We start from the raw sequence: 21058 nt of genomic DNA on the forward strand, positions 1-21058 counted from the left end.
TTGGAAATCTTCTCTTTTAACCTTTAAGGACTGGTCTCCCATTCTTACTTTCCTCCCTCCTCTGCACACTTTCTCTGGGTGATCTCATAAGCCCTAATGCTTTAACTATTATTTGCATGAGGATGGTTCCCACATCTTTATCTCCAGAACTTCCTGAGCTCCAGTCTTACCATCCACGCAAGCAACTTGTCCATCTGGTTGTCTCATGAGTACATACAGCTCAGCATTTCTCAAACAAATAATTATTTTCCCTCTTAAGCCTGCTGTTTCTCTTATATTGCCTTCCTTTTTTTTTTTTTTTTTTTTGCGTTACACGGGCCTCTCACTGCGGGCCTCTCTCCCGTTGCGGAGCACAGGCTCCGGACGCGCAGGCTCAGCGGCCATGGCTCACGGGCCCAGCCACCCCGCGGCACGTGGGATCTTCCCGGACCGGGGCATGAACCCGCGTCCCCTGCATCGGCAGGCGGACTCTCAACCACTGTGCCACCAGGGAAGCCCCCATTCAGCAACTTTTTGATCACAGGTTGTTGTTAACTTTCTATCATATTTCTCACAGTGATTGTTTAAAATCTTCTCCAAGTTCCTCAAGCCTCCAATTCTATACTAGCCTCTCTGGTTTGAAGTCATCAGTAGAAGCCCACAGTTCATTCCACTGAGGTTCATCCTCTTTCTCTTTCTTCTTTCTTTCAGGATGCAATACCTTCCAAGCCTAGACCTTCCATCTATGGTATGACCCCACCTCTTCTTCCAGGACATCACTTCATTAATTGTGCCCCCCTCTTACTTCTTTAACCATAAACAATCCTCTCTTTAATGGCACATTAAAAAATTACTCTTACTCTTGTAACTGCCAAGGCTTTATTTGCATTTTACTTTCTTGTATTTGGATTTCACTCCCTTCACTCACTCAAATGTGGGTCTCAGAAATACTGGTCACAAAAATCAGTAAGTATTTTATAAACACTCAGTTTAATCCCCTTCTGTTAGTTATCATTTTCACTACTTCTCTATAGCTTTTGATACTCCTTGTTTCCAAGTAAAAGCAAATGGCCAGAACTCCAAGCAAGGTCTCTGAATTTAGAACCAGCTTTGAACTTGGACTCTTCAACTAAACTAGCTATGAAATCTTGTATTTTAACCTCTCTGAGCCTTAGTTTCCACATCTCCAAATGAGAACTTTTATATATACCTTCATGTTTCTTAGGAAGATAAAATGAAATTATTACTATAAAGTTCTGAGCATGTTTCTGATGAATAAGGAATCTTCAATAAATGACAGCTATCTCTGTTATATCATTAACACAGTGTCTGATACATAGTAATTTGTTTCTGTTTTCCTCCCCCAACTTCTCTTATTTTATGTGATGTTTCATATTATTTGTTTTCCATTTACTTTTTGGACAGATATTTTCTTCTTTCATTGGTCTTGTCTTCTAACTCTATGTTTCCAAACTTAATCCTTAGACCACTTATTTTATCTTTTTATAGTTGTGTCTTTGTCCAGTTGTATCCTCTCCTGCATTTTCTACTATCATATTTATGCCAGGGATATCACGATCTATGTCTCTAGTGCCAAGTATTTTAAATCAAAGATTATAAAATTACAGAATATTTGAACACATGATCATTATAAAAATTCAAATAACAAATATATAAAGAGTAAAACATGAAATTTCCTCTCCCCACCAACATCTACTCTTAGAACATCTGCTATGTCTTTTGGGTTTAGAGGGTGGGACATGTGTTATTATTATACAGATTTTTCTGTGTATTTTTATCCAACCAATAAGCAACAACATAGAGGATTTGATTTTTTAACATAATGTAATCCTAAATTCTTAATCTGCATTTCCATTTTCGTGTTATAAACTTTCACCTGGGTATCCCAGTGTAAAATTGACGTGCACGCTGTACAAAAGTACACTCACGTCCCTTCCTGAACAGCATCTACTCCTGACTTCTCTGTCTGCTTGGTCCTTGCGGATAAACTTAGTCACTTTGCCCTCTCCCTCTCCTTTATCCCCCACCACATCAAACCGTTTGCCAAGTTGTATAAATTCCAACTCTACAGTGTCTCTTTTGTCCTGTTTCTTAAATTCTCTGAGATATTTTGGATCACACTGATAGTGTGATTCAGACTACCAATTTGTATAAGAATTGCTTTGTATTTCAGTTTTGTAGGAAAGGTTTTTCTCCCTTCCTAGACCAGTGCCAAGTTTTAGACTCTTGTTTGTTCTTCCATTCTGTGTTTCCCCCATCACACTTTAATTCTTTATCACACTCTCTGCTTTTGCTACTGCAGTAGAAGCTCCTCAAGAGCAGAGACCACATTCCTCACTTTCAGTTTCTTAATAGGTTCTCCATCTTGGACATTTATGTTCCCTTTTCAGTGCTAAATCAAACAATGGTGCTTCTTACCATTGATTTTTAAAAATTTTTATTGGGATATAGTTGATTTACAATGTTGTGTTAGTTTCAGGTGTACAGCAAAGTGAATCAGTTATACATATACATACATCTACTCTTTTTTAGATTCTTTTCCCATATAGGTCATTACAGAGTATTGAGTAGAGTTCCCTGTGCTATACAGTAGGTCCATATTAGTTATCTATTTTATATATAGTAGTGTATGAATGTCAATCCCAGTCTTCCAATTTATCCCTCCCCCTCTTACTCCCCCAGTAACCATAAGTTTATTTTCTACGTCTGTAACTCCATTTCTGTTTTGTAGGTAAGTTCATTTGTAGCCTTCTTTTCGATTCTACCTATAAGTGATATCATGATTTTATATTTTTTGCTATACAGTAGGTTCTCATTAGTTATCTACTTTATATATAGTAGTGTATATATGTTAATCCCAATCTCTCAATTCATCACCCCCCCCCCCACCATTGATTTTTGAACTTGATTTGATGAAATGTGGGTGTCTTCCTGCCTTAGTCTGTTCTGCACATCTTGGGAGAAAATATTCATAAAACCCAGCTCCAATCATGTCATTCTTTTGCTGAAACTGTTTGTTGGCTCCCCACTGACTACTGAATATGTATACAGTTCTTCTCTTGGTGTCAAGGCCTTTCATGATATGATTCCAAAATATCTTTCTGGTTTATCTACTCCCGGTTGTCATTCCCTAAGCTCTAGATTACTCATATTCCTCCCAGTCCTTGCTAGTCAAGTTTTCATAGGCCTTATTCTCTAGCTTTGCTGTCTTTCTAAGACTCTGTCTATATTTAGGAGCCCTGCCTCCATCTCCATTTATAGATATTCTACCCATCTTAAAGCTTCATTTCAAATGACACCACCCATAATCCTGCTGGAATTAATCATATTTTATCTTTTTTCCCAGCTGTTTGGGACTTTGTCAGCAGCGACCCTATCTTGGTCGTCTGTGTACTTCTTGCAATGTCTTGCACAGTGCATGGATATATGGAAAATTAGGTGTCAAGAGTTGCTGATGGAGGCAAACACATAACTTTTGGGGGGTGGGTAACTACTTCTGGAGGGAGAAAATAGGGAATAATAGCAATTAATGAATTTTTAATTTATCCAATACATATTTATTGGATAGATACTCTGTACTGGGCACTGTGCTAGGCACTGAAATGTCATGGAAAATGGGCAACATTACCTCTGTCCTCAAAGAGTTTAAAATTAAGAAAAGAGAACAATTGTAATAAATAATTAAAGAGTAGAGGAAGTATAAGGTACAGTGGGGACACATAGCTGAAGAGTCTGACCTGCCTGCTGAGGATGGGGGAAGTGACAAACTGAAGGAAATACAGGATCTAGCCACAGACAATGGGGTAGGTGTGGCAGATTGTTTTATACAGAGAAAATAGTAAGTCTAATGGCCTTGTGGTTAGAATTCACGGGACGCATGAAACAAGTTTGGTGCAGCTGGTGTATAGAGTAAGCAGAGTGGCAAGAGACATAGTGAAGAGGTCCAATCACAGAACCATGTAAACCATGGTAAGGAGTTTGAATTTTTCCACTAAAGGACAATAAAAAACCATTAAAAGATTTTGAAGCAGGGAATGACTTGATTAGATTTATGTTTTGCCAGTTTCCTTTTGGTGTGGAAATAGAGGTAGAATAAATTCAAGGAGATATATTAAAAGTTGTTTTAGAAATCCAAGCAAGGTGGAGAGAGAGAAAGAATATGAATGAATGATGACAATAACTTATCTTAGGGATGTAGCTGTGCAGATTTGAAAAATGTTTAGGAGACTGCACAGCATAGTAGTTAAAAACTATGGCTTTCTAAATTTTCACTTCATATTTTTTAGGTGAACAACTTGGCAAGTTAGCTAACATCCCTAAGGTCAAGTTTCCTCATCTCTAAAAATGGGAATAATAAAGAATTCAACTACATAATGCACGTAAAAGCTTTTTGCACAGCCCTTGGCACATAGTAATCACTCAGTAAAATATTACTTGTTATTATTAGAATTAACACAACTTGAGTGACTGGGAAGGATGAGGGAGAAGATGGAGATGATGAGATCATTCAGACTGTGGTTTCCTTATTGAGTGGATAGTGATGTCATTCATTGAAATTTGGAAGCAAGTGTTGAGGAGGGGTGGGAAGACAATGAGTTTGAGTGAAGATGTAGTAATTAGCTTAACAGGACTGAAATTCAGGAGAGAGATTTGAAAGTTACTTACATAGGGTATTTCTTGAAAAGATTGGCAGGTTTCTATCTTCTCATGTCCCTATTACCTCGCAATCCATGTTGCATTTGTCCCCACTGCTCTATGGGAAGTGGAGTGCTCTAGTTGCTAATTTAATTCATGTGAGTGGATGGGAATGTCTGGGGAGTAGGTGTGGTGTGAGAATAGAAGAAGGTGCAGGGAACCCTGGGAACATCAACTTCTAAGGGGGGGGGGTAGAGGAACAGGAGGCTGTGAAGGAAAAGGGAGTGTGTAACCAGAAGGAAAAAACAGGAGACAGTCATGCCACAAAGCCAGGCAGAACAAGTATTTCCAGAGGAGGGAATGCTCAGTTGTTCTGTAGAGTGTAAAGAAATGTAAGGTCTAAAAATTATTAACTGGATTTAGCAATGATGATGTTAATGATGAACATTGTCATAGAGTGAAACTTTGCATAGAATGGTGAGGACAGAAGAAAGATCTGAGTAGACTGAGACCTGATTAGGAAGTGAGAAAATAGAATCCTGGCAGCCCTTTCAAGAAATTTGGCCATGGAAGGGTGAGAGAGAACAGGAGCTGAAGAAGGAGATGAGGGTAGAGAATTTGTTTTATTTTGAAAAATGGGGTTTATATTAGCATATTTAAGTGAAGATAAGAAGGAGCTGGTAGAAAGGTAGAAGTGTAGAGAGCCAGGAAATTAGAGAGAAACAGGTGAAGGTAGAGCAGAGCAGAGAGGCCCATGAAAACACTCTGGAGTTGAAAGATGACAAATTAGGGATTCCAGCATGATGAGCCAAAGTAAGTCCATCATGGCATTTTGGTACACAATCTTTCCAAAGATAAAAGGGCTTTGGACTAAAGAAAAGCAATTTCTGTGGCTCTGTTTTATAGTAGGTGATTTCACGAAGTTCATGGGGTGAGACTCACATTTATAAGAGAAGATGAAAAGAGGAAGCTTTTAGAGAGGTTATGTTTGTACTTACAGAAGCAAAGAGTTTCTTCAGAAATGGCAATAGAGAATGAAGAGACATCAAGCATCTGAAGAACTGAACTGACTTGCTTGATCATCTAGGAGACTGGTCTTGGACACTTTTTATGGCAAAAAATGTTGCATATGAAAGAATGTCTAGATGTGTAATCAGTAATCAGACTTTGAGGAAGGAGGGTCATAAAGGAACTTCTCTTGAAGAACAATAACTGAAGCTGAGTAGGATTGATATACGTACATTTTTTACATGACATATCCCAGGGGAAAGCAAATTATTTTGTAAGAATTTTAGAGAAATACAGTGTCTGTTTTCTCTTAGATTAATGTGAGGCAGCACAGACATATCTGTGCTAATTTCAGAGAATGTTTTTTTTATCTGCCACTTCTTTAAAACCTTCTATCCCAACCATGTACATTCTATATTTCTGACAAATGGGCCTTTTGTGCACAAACTTCATAATCAAATTGGTTCAAGAATAAATTGCTGAAAGTGGAACTTTCTTACATTAGCCCTTGTGACAGCTAATGAAGATGAATGGGATAAAGCAGGACTTCCCTTTATGAAGGAGGAGCTCTCATTCCCCACTGTGTTGGCTAAAGGCAAATTTGTTTGCAAAGGAAAAAAATAGAATAATCTAATTGCTTAATTCTTGTGGAAAGCCATTGTCGGACAGCCTGCTCAAATACACAGACATTTGCTAAAGAAGCAAGTGTAAAACTCTTGCATACACATCGAATAGAAACCTCATTTTTTTCTCCATTGGACGTTTGATCAGAAAATGTTTATATTTGATCTGAAGAAAAAAGAATTCTCTCGATTTCACTCATGTTCAGATTAACTATCTGAACAAACATTTCTGGTTGCTTTAATTCTGGGAAATAAAGACCATAGTTGGAATTGTGGAATGACTGGAACTATGGAGGTCATAAGCAAATTTGAGAATGGTACTTGTCCTCAGCTAATTTTAAAATCAGTACACCAGCCAAGTATATGAAGCAATTGGAACTCTTATACACTGCTGGTAGGCATCAAATCGGCACAATTACTTTGGAAAATTGTTTGGCAATATCTACTAAAGGCAAATATATACCTACACTATGGTCCAGCGATTTCAGTCCTGGCCATTACCCAACAGAAATTATTTGTATGAGAATGTTCATTATTGCCATTATTCAGCATAGCCCCAAACTAGAAACAACTTAAATATTCTTCTACAGAATAGAATAGAATACCTGCATAACAATCAAAAAGAATGAGCTATCGACCAAGGAACAACATAGCTGAATCTTAAAAACAATGTTGAGTAAAAGAAGTTAGAGGCAAAAGAATACACACTATATCTGTATGGGTTCCATATTTTTAAAAGTTAAAAGACAAGCAAGATGGATGCATGAGGGTAAAGGTTAGAATGGTGGTTATCCTTGGTGGCGGACATTGACCTGGAGGGGCACAAGAGAACCTTCTGTAGTGCTGGAGATGTCCTAGACTCCAGTGTGATTATAAGAGTAGCAATTAAAAGAGGGTTATACATATGTAAAGATCCACTGAGCTGTATATTTCAAATTTGTACACTTTACAATATGTTATACTTCAATTTTAAAAATGGACCATTTCTCCACATCAGTGACTTTTTTAAGCCTTTTTATCTACAGAGAGGGCAAAAGAAGGCAATTATCAGGGCTTGTCTCCTTGACCATGACTTTGCTGGCCTTGTATGTTTTCAGGTAGATCAGACCAAGTGACAAAACCTCAGTAAACTGCGTAATTGATTTTCGGTTAGGAGGTAACAACTGAAACAACTGAATATTTATTGGATTTAAAGTAGTTATTAAAGATAAATTTGATTTACAGAGCCACAGAGGCTTTGAGAGCATTCTGTAAAATAACTCTTTTTGAATTTGTTCTATCCATGAATCAATAGTCACAGGCCTATGACCTTGACCACCTCTTTATCTCTTAGTTTGTGGCCTTATTTACCCTTATCTAAGCCTTCTAGAGGTCCTTCATAGGCTCTGTCAATGGCCAGATTTCACCTTCCTTACAGTTTGACCCATGAACTTTGGAAATACACAAGGAGATAGTATTGCACTTTAGAAAACACAAGAAAATTAAAATGTCTGGAATTTTAGAAAATATTGCAGTGTAGGGGAGGCAGCTAATTTTCACAACAGCAGTCTATTCTATCAATAGATGATGAAGCCTGCATGGAGCAGGATGATGGCTCTCTGTTTCTGTTGTGGTTGAAGAAATTGACTTGCTTATAGCAAAACACACTCAGGATGAAAGTCAGGAAGAATTGGAGAACTGGAAAGGACCTTAGAGATCAACTTAATCTCATTATTCCAAGAGCATGAAAACCATGCAATTGAGTAAGGATATTTATTACACCTGTTTATATTTAATCTGTTGAGAAGGACAAAGCACATGCCCTGACATCACTAGAAGGAATAATACTTTTTACCCCTATTACATTTTAATGATTATCTGTGCAATACAGTTATATATTATGATAGCAAGGAAGACAGACTTTGGAGTTGGAGCAGTGATGCTGAATCCAGCCTCAGTACCCCGACACTGAATTAAATCTTGGAGACAGAGTTTTGGGTGAAGTAGAAAAGAATAGCTTTATTACTTTGCCAGGCAAAGGGAGCCACAGCAGGCTAATGCCCTCAAAACTGTGTATCTTGACCTGGAGGGGATAGTGAGGAGTTTTATAGTAATGGTTCAAAGAGGGTGTCATCAGCTCATGGACATTCTTCTGATTGGTTGGGGGTGAAGTAACTGGGAGTCATCATCATCAACCTCTGGTTCCAACGGGTCTGGGGTCTGCGTGCTTGTGGGCAGCATACAGTTAACTTTTCCCACTTAGGGGGTGGTTCAGTATCTTCGAAACAGCTCAAAGATATTCTTATGTATATCCCTTGAGGGGGAACCAGGACCCTGCCCCAAGGCTGCACTATTGTTTCTTGACTATTCCTCCCTTGTCTTTGCATCCCCTCCCTTGTTTAATTAGCAACTGTTTGAACCTGCCTGTTGGAACTCAGGGAAGGTCATGGAGGCTGAATGAAGCCTGTTTCCTGTAATCAAGAAATGGGGGGACATAGAAAGGCTTTTGTGCCTAGGAGCTCCACAGAGTCCAGCTCAGTTTCAGCAGGGAGTTCAGGGTTTGCTGTTTATTGGTTATGTGATCCCTTGCAAGTTACTTAACTTCTTCAAATCCCGTCTCCTTTATTGCTAACGTGGAGCTTATAGTAGTGAGTTGACAAACGTAGCACTTAGCACTTAGTAGAACAAAGCCTGATACATCTTAGCAGCATAAGCATTACTTATCATCATCATCAAATAATAATAATAACAACCACAACATAATTATAACAACTACTATTTATTAGCTTATATTTGTGTAGTGGATCTAGTGTAAACAAGAAGTATGTGAGACTGCCAGTGTGTGTTAACGCCAAGCTCTCCCTGTCCTTTTTTATCCTTTAGCCCACTAACTGTGTTTATCCTCCATACAGAATTGAACCAATTTATATAATGGTTTTAGAAGTGAGGTAAATAGGATGAGATTCATTAGTGTTGGACTGATTTGTGCCTAGCAACCCCATGGGAAATTTCTTGACAGCTAAGTCATCTAGTCCCCATGGTACCAGTTAATAGAAAATGCTTCATCTATAGTGAATTCATTTGTCATTGTAGTTGGGAACATTCAATTTTCTAATCTTTTTTATTTGCAGCTGCACTAGGCTCAGAGTGTTCCAATATTTTTATTTTAAAGGTATTGTTTACATTTGAAATTATCATTCAGAGAAGCAAAGTCTCTTCCTAGTTGCGAGGCAAGGTAATGACTTTGTAGCTCCATTAAAATATGACAGTAGCGCAGCTATGGGAGCTGCTGGTGGGGCTTAATGCTCCTGCTGAGCTAGAATAAAGTACGTGTGTACCTGAACTTTTGTATATTAATTAGATAGAAGTATTCATCTGTATTAAATTTGAACATTATAATCATGACTCATATTATTCAGTGATGTTAGGTGAATGAACAAATGTACCAACTAAAACTAGTGCCCATATCTATGACTGTGATTGTAGCTGTATGACACCAACCTAAATAATAACTTTAATTAAAAAATTAAAAAATATATTCATATCATTTGTTCCTTGTAGACCAAAATACCCATTTGTCTGGTTCAAATGCTTATGGCATAATTAGTGATTTTGTTATTATGGAAAAACTATCTAAATGTGAATTTCAACTAAAGCATAGTTTTGATTTTACAGATCTAGAATAGAGATAATTCTTTTCTCTGGAGAATCATTATTTGAAACTGGAGCTTGGATATGGAAAAAAGGGGAAAATTTGAATTTTATGGTATATTTAAAAGAATAATCCTAGAGACTAAAATTTACTTTCATTTATTTTATGCCAGTAATAGACATAAGACTCTATGGACATGAAAGTACTCTGAATATGGATATTAAGATCCTTCAATCTGTTATCTAGTATCCCTTCTGAAGCAAGTGTTTCCACTAGAACATACCGTACTCAAATTGTTTGAGTCACTAAGGCATCCATTGACTCAACTCTACTTGTTTTTATACCATCGCCTTTAGATGATGCAGATTTTTAAAAAACAACAAAGCTAACAGGGAAGAAAAAAAAGAATGTTCCATAAAAAGACACAGAAAACAAAAAGAACTTTAAATTATGGTAGGTCTGTTCATCTATATGCATTGAGAGCCAATCAGATGGTGAGCACAGAAACACAGGGGAGAAAAAAAGCAAATTGACTAGATTCAACTATTGAGGGGTTATTTTAAGTGGCCAGGGGAAAATCTCTTAATTTGTCAATTAGTATTTTTTCTTCTATTATGTCATGTAATCAAGAAATATTTTTGTAGTGCATCCTAGAAGCCAAGGTCTTCTAGAGGTTGGGGATTTATCAAGGAACTAGCAGGAGTAGGGTGTGGCCTGAGATAAACTAGGAGACTGGTTGTTCCTCTGAAATTTTCAGCGAATGGCTATGGCTGTGATAAGAAGCTGTAAGGGAAAGCAGTATGAAATGAGACTAGAAACGTAGGTACTTAGGCTGTGGATTATATGTGGTAGGGCCTTCTCACTATGCCCATTCCTCCAGCTGTGAGCACCCTAGTCTCCTGCTTCATCTCTCTAGTCAAAAAGGCAGATGTAGTCCAGGCTTTCATGGGTCCAACTAGCCAAAAACAAAAATCAGGAAATGTTAAGTGTTAGGACGGCAATGAAAAAGAGAAATGTGATAGAATAGAAGTTTGGGAGAGTATAGCCTTAGTAAGGTGATCAGGAAAGATTTCTCCCAGAGAGTGACCTTTGAGCTGATATTTAAATGACAAGGAAGAGAATATCTACAGAAACCCTGAGTTGGGCATGATTTTTCTAGAAATAGGAAACAAGTCTAAGTGAGAGCAAATGGAAGGGTGAGGAGGATATTGGAGTCATTCAAGCCATAACAGAGCTAAACTCCCAACTCCTCTCTTCCGCCAACATCCTTGGGTTAGAGAAACAACCTAACAACAGCCTGTATAATCAAAACATATTACTCATTCATTCACTTAAGAGAGTAATTTATAACTGCAGGAGTTTTTATAGGACATGAACTTTATGTTCCTGGAAAACCTCTATTAGGAAAAATTGTGTGCTAAAAATAACAAGGTTTATGGGAAAATAAAATTGAGGCAGACCACTTAAAACTTATGTTTGTTACCAGAACTTTAACCAAGACAGTAATGGTGTCTGAAGGCAAAACAGCTGTGGGGGTGTTGCCTCATGGGATATTAAAAATACACAAGCAAAATAAAATGAAAATGCTGGCTTGTTAACATAGAGACAATGCAACTGGAACTGGAGTTCTGAGCAAAGTAAGAGCACTTAAAGGCTGGGGTGCACGTCTTTGGAGAACGGATCCTGGGTGCAGACTCATTTGAAATAATATAGAACCAAAAGGGCTCCTGTCTGTGCAGCTACCAAGCAGAGACCATTGTCCTTTCCTGCTGAAGAGTTTACTTTTCCTCCACTATTATGGCTCCCCTTGGAAAATATTGCGTTTCAATTAACACAACTTCTGCATTCTACACCGATAGAATTTCTCTACTTACCAACTGCAAATGTACTAATTGGTCTATAACACACGTTGTGGGCAGAAGACTTTACCTCATTTGTTTTTAGATTTTGTCCCAATAAGCATACTGTGATTCAATTCAATTCAATTCAACTAGAATTTATTGAGTGCTTAGTTTGTGCATGTTACTTTAATAAATGTGTTTAATAAAAGACCTGGTTAGTTAATGTGTCATTGAATTCTGGAGTCTTCACTTTTTATGGCCATATCATGTGTGATTGGGAAGAATTATTTTGACATTGGATGGTTTTAAGAAGACCAGTTATTATTTTCTCCAAAAGAATTGCATATAAGTTAACTAAGCAAAACAAACTGAAAGTTTATTAGTTCATTTTAAATGTATAAGGGGAGTTTTTTAAAAATATAATTCTATGGTATGCTCATGAAAATTGAATAATCCATCATTTATCTGTTTTGTAAAGTAAGAATTTCTGTTTAAAATGGGAGACACATTTTCAAAAATAACTTCTCTGCTTTTCTTTGGTGCAGCATTTTCTATAGTGTGTTCTAAAAAATAGTCATTCTCATTGGTTGCTAGTAAGCATTAAATAAAATGGGTTGTATAGTGGTGGCAAAAATTTTACCCCTAGCTTTTAGGGTCTCCAACTGGGCTTGAGAATTCAATTGATATAAGACAGATTAACAGGTGAGAAATACATTTATTTAGTGTAAGTTTTACATGACACAGGAACCCTCGTAAGGAAACAAAGACCCAAAAGAATAGGCAAAATCTAAATGTTTTTATACTAGGTTGAACAAAGAGAGGTAATTGTGGAAAATAATTAAAATAAATGGGAAGAATAAAGGGAGATAATTACTTTAACAAGGTCTGTCTGTATAGAATTCTTTCAGCCTCAACTCCCATCTCTGGTGGTAAGGATGTTTCTTTCCTCCTGGCATAGGGAGAGCAGCTCTCACATGAGTTTCATTTTCTGTTTTCAGGAAGAAAAAAGGGACGGTAGAGCACCCTGCTGTTCTTCAAGTGCCTTTAACTCAAAATGATCCTTATGCCCAAGTGATATATTTTGGGATAGCATATACTGCCACCCTTCACTTCCATAATCAAGTTAAATCTGGGCACACTGGTTAAACAGAGTGAAACACATATCTTCCCTATTAAACTTCTAAGAGTTGTCTAATATTTTAATGTGCCTTGTGAATCTCTAAGAAGGGGACATGCTACCTGTCATTTACCAAAGTCATTTGTCCATTGAACTCTTCATGGAATATCCTGTGAGAGTGATGTTTTAACAACACAGTTTGGGAAATCCTCATCTATTTTGCAAGACTTGAAAGCAAATAAACAATCCCTGTCTTCCTCATTTCCTTCCTTGACCATAAAAATAAGGAGAAACCAGGCTCCATACTGACATTCTAACTTCAACATGTTGCCATCTAAATAGTCACGGCACCCACATGTCTGTAGGGAATTTCATGATGTGCAAAGCAAGTATTATCAACTAATTGCCATCAAAAAAGTAGTGTAGACATGACTGAAGTTGAAGTGTGCTGTACAGAAATTTAGGGAGCAGTGATGCCAGGACATAGATGAAATTTAGCACTTCTGTATGCAGTATCATAGTGTTTGGGGAATGGTAACTTGAATGTAATTTTCTACCTTTCCATTTCTGTCAATGGTAAGTCAACATTTGTGTTCATGTCAAAACTCCTTTTAACTTACTTATTCACTAGTTTCAATTTTATGTATAAATATTTTAAGCAGTGACACATTAGTGATGAGAATTTTTTTGGTAACATGTCACATTTTATGCATTTTCCTGTCAGATTATATGGGATACTTGAATCCCAATCTAAGCATGAAATCACATATTTCAAAAGATTTGAGTGAGTTTATTTTAAATTTAAATTAAAACAATTTATTTTATCTTGTTAGATTCTGTTCGACTGTCAACATCCTCTGGGAAAATACCTAAAACAAATTAGTAGACGCCTAAGAGAACACCATGTGAAGCCAGTAAATTGTGTGGTCAAAAGAACCCTAGAAAATTCTGAAGCTTAGCTACAAAATATGTTATACATTAACCCTGTATGCTATTTCTTATATATCCTAAAGATTGAGAACCACTGAGCTGTATTAAAGGGAAAAAATATAAGGACAGTCTACATGGAAATGTCTGGGAATTAAAACCATTTGTTTTTAAGGTAACACTTGCATCCCTAGAAGGGCAAGAATCTAGGTGGATAATTCTAAAGTACTAACTTACCTTTAGTTTTTTTTTTCCTTTTTCATGTTACTATTAAACCTCTGTAAATTTTGTACAAATTAACATATTCATTTGTTGTAGTAATACCTCATCTTCACAGATGGTAGCTCCCATAGTTCAGCAGATAAATTAAATGTTGAAACTCTGCTATATCTCCTTTCTCTGTGTTCCATAGTACTTTGCACATATCTTTATTATAGAATTTCTCATAACACGTTATAATTATGTGATTATATCCTCACGCCATTTGGTAGGATCTAGGTCTCATATATTTTATATTCCTAGTAGCCTGGAGAGTGCCTCCTATCTGGTAGATGCTCATTTCTTTTTTTTTTTGAATTAAGGAATCTGTATTCTAGTGTCTGTGGAGGATGTGTGCTTGCCTGATAAATTTTAATTGTCTTTGCATTATTATTCATTTTTTAATTAATAAGCTTTATTTTACAGCAGTTTTAAGTTCACAGCAAAACTGAGTGGAAATTGCAGAGTCCCACATACTCCTTATCCCTACACATGCACAACATCCTGGTACAACAGTGGTGCATTTGTTTCAATCTATGAACTTACAGTGATATATCATTATCACCCAAAGTCCATAGTTTACCTTAGGGTTTACTTTTGGTGCTGTACATTCTGTGGGTTTTGAAAAATGTATAATGACATGTATCCATCACTGTAGTTTGTACAGAATAGTTTCATTGCCCTAAAAATCCTCTGTGGTGTGCCCACTCATCTCTCTCTACTCCCTAACCCCTGGCAACCACTGATATTTCTACTGTCTCTAAAGTTTTGCCTTTTTTCAGAATATCATATAGTTGGAATCATACAGTATGTAGCCTTTCAGATTGGCTTCTTTCACTTAATAATAAGCATTTAAGTTTCCTCCATGTCTCTTTATCGCCTCTTAGTTCATTTCTTTTCAGTGCTGAATAATATCCCTTTGTCTGGAGGTACCACAGTTTATTTATTCTTTCACCTACTGAAGGACAACTTGATTGCTTCCAAGTTTTAACAATTGTGGATAAAGCTTCCATAAACATCTGTGTGCAAGTTTTTGTGTGGACTGGTAAATGCCTTGGAGTGCTGTTGCTGGATTGTATGGTTGGATTATGTTTAGTTTAGTAAGACACTGTCAAACTGTCTTTCAGACAAGATTGGGTGCATTCAGTGTGGTAAGGCTGTAGACTCGAACTGTCTTTCAAAGTGGATGTACCATTTTGTACTCTCACCAGCTATGTTGCTCCACATCCTCACCGGCGTTTCATGGTGTCAGAGTTTTGGATATGGACCATTGTAATAGGTGTGTATTGATATCTTGCTGTTTTAACTTGCATTTCCCTGATGACATATGATGCTGAACATCTTTTCATATTCTTCCTTGCCATCTGGATAACATCTTTGTTGATATGTCTGTTTAGACCTTTTGCCCTCTTTTAAATTGAGTTGCTTTCTTATTGTCTGGTTTTAAGAGTTCTGTGTATATTTTGGATAATAGTCCTTTATCAGATGTGTTCTTTGCAAATACTTGCCTTAGGTTGTGGCTTATCTTCTCATTCTCTTGGCAGTGTCTTTTACAGAACCAAAGTTTTAAATTTTAATGAAGGCCAGTTTATCAATTATTTCTTTCTTGGATTGTGCCTTCAGTGTTGTATACATTGGTAAAATATCATCACCATACCCAAGGTCATCTAGATTTTCTCCTCACTTTTCTTCTAGGCATTTTATAGTTTTGTGTTTTATATTTAGTTTTATGATCCACCGCTTTTGCTGCATCCCACAAATTTTGATAAGTTGTGTTTTCATTTCCATTTAGTTAAAAATATTTTAAAACTTCTCCTGAGATTCTTCTTTGATCGATGTATTATTTAAAAGTATGTTGTTTAGTATTCACATATTCTGGGATTTCCTAGTTATCTTTCTGTTATTGATTTCTAGTTTAATTTTATTGTGGTCTGAGAGCAGCCTTTTTATGTGTTCTATTCTTTTAAATTTGTTAAGGTATGTCTTTTTAAAAAATATATTTATTTATTTATTTGGTTGCACTGGGCCTTAGTTGTGGCAGGTGGGTTCCTTAGTTGCGGCTCACCAGCTCCTTAGTTGCGACACATGGACTCCTTTAGTTGCAGCAGGTGGGCTCCTCAATTGTGGCATGTGAACTCTTATTTGCGGCATGCATGTGGGATCTAGTTCCCTGACCAGGGATTGAATCTGGGCCCCTTGCATTGTGAGTGTGGAGTCTTATGCACTGTGCCACCAGGGAAGTTCCCTGTTAAGGTGTGTCATATGGCACAGAATATGATACATATTGGTGAATGTTCCATGTGAGCTTGAGGAGAATGTATATTATGCTACTGTTGGATGAAGTGGTCTATAGATGTCAATTATGCCCAGTGATTGATGGTGCTCTTGAGTTTAACTATGTCCTTACTGATTTTTCTGCCTGCTGGATCTGTCCATTTCTAATAGATGGGTTTAAGGTCTCTAACTGTAATAGAGATTCATCTGTTTCTCCTTGCAGTTCCAAAAGTTTGGCCATACATATTTGGATGTTCTGTTAGGTGCATACACACTAAGAACTGCTGTGCCTTCTTGGAGAATTGACTTCTTTACCATTATGTAAAGCCCCTCTGCTTCCCTGATGATTTTCCTTGCTCTGAAGTCAGCTCTTTGTGAAATTAATATAGCTACTCCTTCTTTCTTTTGATGAGTATTGGCATGGTATATTTTCTCCATCCCTTTACTTTTTAAAAGATATTTTAGCTTTTATTAAAATTTTTAAAAAGAATTGTATTTAAACTAAAAAAAAATTCACCCATTTCTCACCCATCACCCTTTTAATCTATATGTTTCTTTATATTTAGAGTAGATTTCTTGTAGATAACATACAGTTGGGTCTTATTTTTTGATTCACTGTGGCAACCTCTGTCTTTCAATTGGTGTATTTAGACCACTGCTGTGTAAAGTGATTGTTGATGTAGTTGGACTAATATCTACCATATGCTACTGTTTTCTATTGTTAGACCTTGTTTTTTGTTTCTATTTTTGTTTTTCACTCTTTTTCTGCCTTTTATAGTTTTAATTGGTAATTTTATATGATTCTAGTTTCTCTCCTTTCTTGGCATGTCAATTATACCTCTCTTTTTACTTTTTTTCAGTGGTTGTCCTGGAGTTTGCATTATACATTTACAACAAATCCAAGTCCACTTTCAAATAACACTATACTGCTTCATGGGTAGTGCCAGTAACTTATAACAAAATATTCCTAATATCTCCTTCTCATTTCTTGTATCATCACTGTCATTCATTTCACTTATACATTAGCATAAATATAAGTATATATATACACACATACATAAGTATACATAATCTAATACATTGTTGTTATTACTTTGAACAAGCTATTATCAGATCATTTAAGAATAAGAAAATGAATATGTAATTTTACCTTCACTTATTTATTCTCTAATATTCTTCCTCTCTTTATGTATTTCTGAATTTCTGATCTCTATCATTTTCCTTCTCTCTGAAGAACTTCTTTTAAATTTTCTTGCAAGGCAGGCCTACTGGCAACAAATTACCTCATTTTTTTTTTGTTTGTTTGTTTGAGAAAGTCTTTATTTCTCCTTCATGTTTGAAGGTTAATTTTGCAGCGTACAGAATTCTAGCTTGGTGGTTTTGTTCTCTCAACAGTTTAAATGTTTCACTCTACTCTCTTCTCACTTGCATGATTTCTGAGGAAGAGTTGTATGTAACTCTTATCTTGTTCATCTACAGCTAGGATTTATTTCTTCTGGCTTCTTTCAAGATTTTTAATTTATATTTGATTTTCTAAAGTTTAACATGATATGTGTAGGTGTAGTTTTGGGGGGCATTTATCCTGCTTGGTGTTCTCTGAGTTTCCTGGATCTGTGTTTTGATGTCTGACTGACGTTAATTTGGGGGAGATTCTAAGTCATTATTGCTTTAAATATTGCTTTTGTTTCTTTCTATTTCTTTCCTTTCTGGTCTTGCCATTATGTGTATGTTACACTTTCTGTAGTTGTCCCACAGTTCTTGGATATTCTGTTCCTTTTTTTAAAAGTATATGTGTGTGTGTATACACACACACACACACACACACACATATATATTTTTTATTTTTATTTTTATTTTTATTTTTTTTACTTTTTTCTTTTCGGTTTGGGAAGTTTCAATTGTTGTATCCTCAAGCCCAGAGATTCTTTCCTCAGCCATGTTTAGTCTACTATTGAGCTCATCAAAGCATTCTTCATTTCTGTCACAGTGTTTTTCATCTCTAGGATTTCTTTTTGATTTTTTTTCAGAGTTACCATTTCTGTACTTACATTACGTACCTATTCTTACATGTCTACTTTTCCACTAAAGTCCTTAGAATATTAATCATAGTTTAAAAAAAAGTTCCTAGTCTGATGACTCCAACATTCTTGCCATATCTGACTATTTCTGATGCTTATTCAGTCTCATCAAACTGTGTTTTTTTTTTTTTTTTTTTTTTTTTTTTTTTTTTGTGGTACGTGGGCCTCTCACTGTTGTGGTCTCTCCCATTGCAGAGCACAGGCTCCGGACGCGCAGGCTCAGTGGCCATGGCTCACGGGCCCAGCTGCTCCGCGGCATGTGGGATCTTCCCGGACCGGGGCACGAACCCGTATCCCCTGCATTGGCAGGCGGACTCTCAACCACTGCGCCACCAGGGAAGCCCTCAAACTGTGTTTTGCCTTTTAGTATGCCTTGTAATATTTTGATGAGAGGTGGACATGTTGTACTGGGTAAAGGGAACTTTGATAAATAGGTCATTAGCAATGTAGTGGGAAGATGTGGGGAGAAAGGAAGTGTTCTATAGTCCCATTATTATGTCTCAGTCTTTTAGTGAGCCTTTGTTTTTGGACTGTGAACTTCACTGGTGCTTCTCAGTTTACCCCCACCCCTTAATTAGAACAGGATGGCTAGAGGGGACTGGAGTTGGGTATTTTTCCTCTCCCATGTGGAAGGTGAGATACTTAATGGAGTTGAATATTTTGTTTCTTCCAGGTGGGTTAGACTCTGATAAAACCCCAGCAGGTTAAAATTATAAGTTTTCATTTTTTTTCTGGTAAAATGGTTTCTCCTGAGGGCAGGCCTTATTAAGAAGGACGGAATACTCTGATGTATCTCAAAGTGCTTCCTCTTCCCCTCTTCCTGCCAGAAGCAAGAGGGACTTTTTCCTTTAATATTCATTGTGGGCACCTGGTAGAGCTCCTGGAAGTAAAACTCACAAAAGCTTTACACCATTGACTGAGTCCCCTTGGAATGTTTTACTCACAGATTGGTCCACACTGAGCCTTTAGCAACTTGTGAATTACAGCTCAAGTTTTCCTACCTTGGCAGTGGTTCCCATGGCAGTTTCTGCTGGTGGATTTCTGTTATATAAGTTGTGATTCTCTGTATTCTTCATCAGTCTCTCCCATTTTCAGGGCAGTGGTTTGCCCTGTGATACCACTTCTCTGACAGATCTATGAAGAGTTGTTGATTTTTCAGTTTTTTCAGATTTTTACTTGTTGTTAAGGTGCCTTGGCAACTAAGTTCCTTACATGCTAGACAAACAGTTCCTTTTTTCTTGTTCATTTTTCAAGGCACGTGCACCCTTTGGTTTCAGCTCCTCTTAAGTTTCTCATTGTTGCTATAGAATAATTGTTGAAAAGTTGTGAATGAATTCATACATATGTCTTATAATACACAGCTTTTCCTGAAGTTTATTTCTGTACTTTCACATTGTTATGCTTAACCTATAAAATTTTAGATGACTTGGGCTTCCTTTATATTAGATATTGTCTGCATGAGATAAGGAGAGAAACAGATGGCTGACAAACTTCAAATCTGACCTTTTAAAGCCAAATTCAGAAAATGAACTGATCAGAATGTTTGCCACTGCTACTTGTATTCTCCAAAGTCTGAAACTCACATTTCTTCCTAATATCTTTTTTTCCAGAAACTCGAGATATCACATTTTTCTTTACATTTAAAAGGTAGCTGGATTTCCTCTAATAATGTCAATTCTTTGACAAAGTACATTCTTTTTCTCCTTAAAAGAAGGTAACCTTTTAAAGAAAAACATGTTATAGGATATAGAGGCAGTCAAATTTCTGTGAGTACATTATGGTTCCTGCCTTAGCTTGGACTAGGAAGTTCAGCATGGAATTATGGACAAAAATTCTCCTCAAAAAAATTCTTTAGAAAAAGGACTCTGCAAAAACCACTTTATAGCCATACCCTCATGGAATATTTAGACATTTCTGTTTTCTTGAGCTCTAGCATATCCATATTTTCTGGAGCAATTCAGTTCTTGTATAATTTTGTCCCTTCTTAGTGGAAGTGATGCATTAAGTGATGTACTTAATAAAAAGATCTAATATTTATACCATTGAATAATTTAAATATAAATAAATTAATAAATTAATAAGTCAGGATAAAATATATTAATAGTCTGATTTTTTCCTTTAGAAAGTATAAGTGGTATTTTTTTTACATGAAACGTGAGGAATATTGAATTTTTTACTTTTTCTCCCTTGCCTTCCCTCCTTCCCTTCCTCCCTCCCATTATCTCTCCTTCCTCCTTTCCTTCCTCTCTCCCTTCTTCTTCCCTTACTCCCTTCTTCTTTCCTTCTTTTATTTTTCCCATCAATGGCTATTTGTTAAATACATATGCCAGACACCTGCAAAATGTGGATTTTGTTCTTTTATTTTTAAGATTTACTTTTTGTTATATTAAAAGAGGAAAGGGGGAGGATTAAGATGCAGAGATAATGAAGAATAAAGAAGGCAGCAAACTCACTCAATAAACCAGGTAAGCAGACCATCCCTGGTTACTTTTCTCCATGCCTCCCTCAAAGAATGAACTCTGAATGCTTTGTGACTCCAACACAAATTTCCACCCTCATATAGATCTGTCTGGTACTCCCTGGGAAGACTTTGAACCATAGGTCATTGTGAGGACTCAGTTAATCTTTCCCAAGTTAAAACCTGGGTTCTGTAACTAGCCCTATCA

This window comes from Hyperoodon ampullatus (genome assembly GCF_949752795.1).
Source record: "Hyperoodon ampullatus genome assembly, chromosome: 8".
NCBI classification, from domain to species: domain Eukaryota; kingdom Metazoa; phylum Chordata; class Mammalia; order Artiodactyla; family Ziphiidae; genus Hyperoodon; species Hyperoodon ampullatus.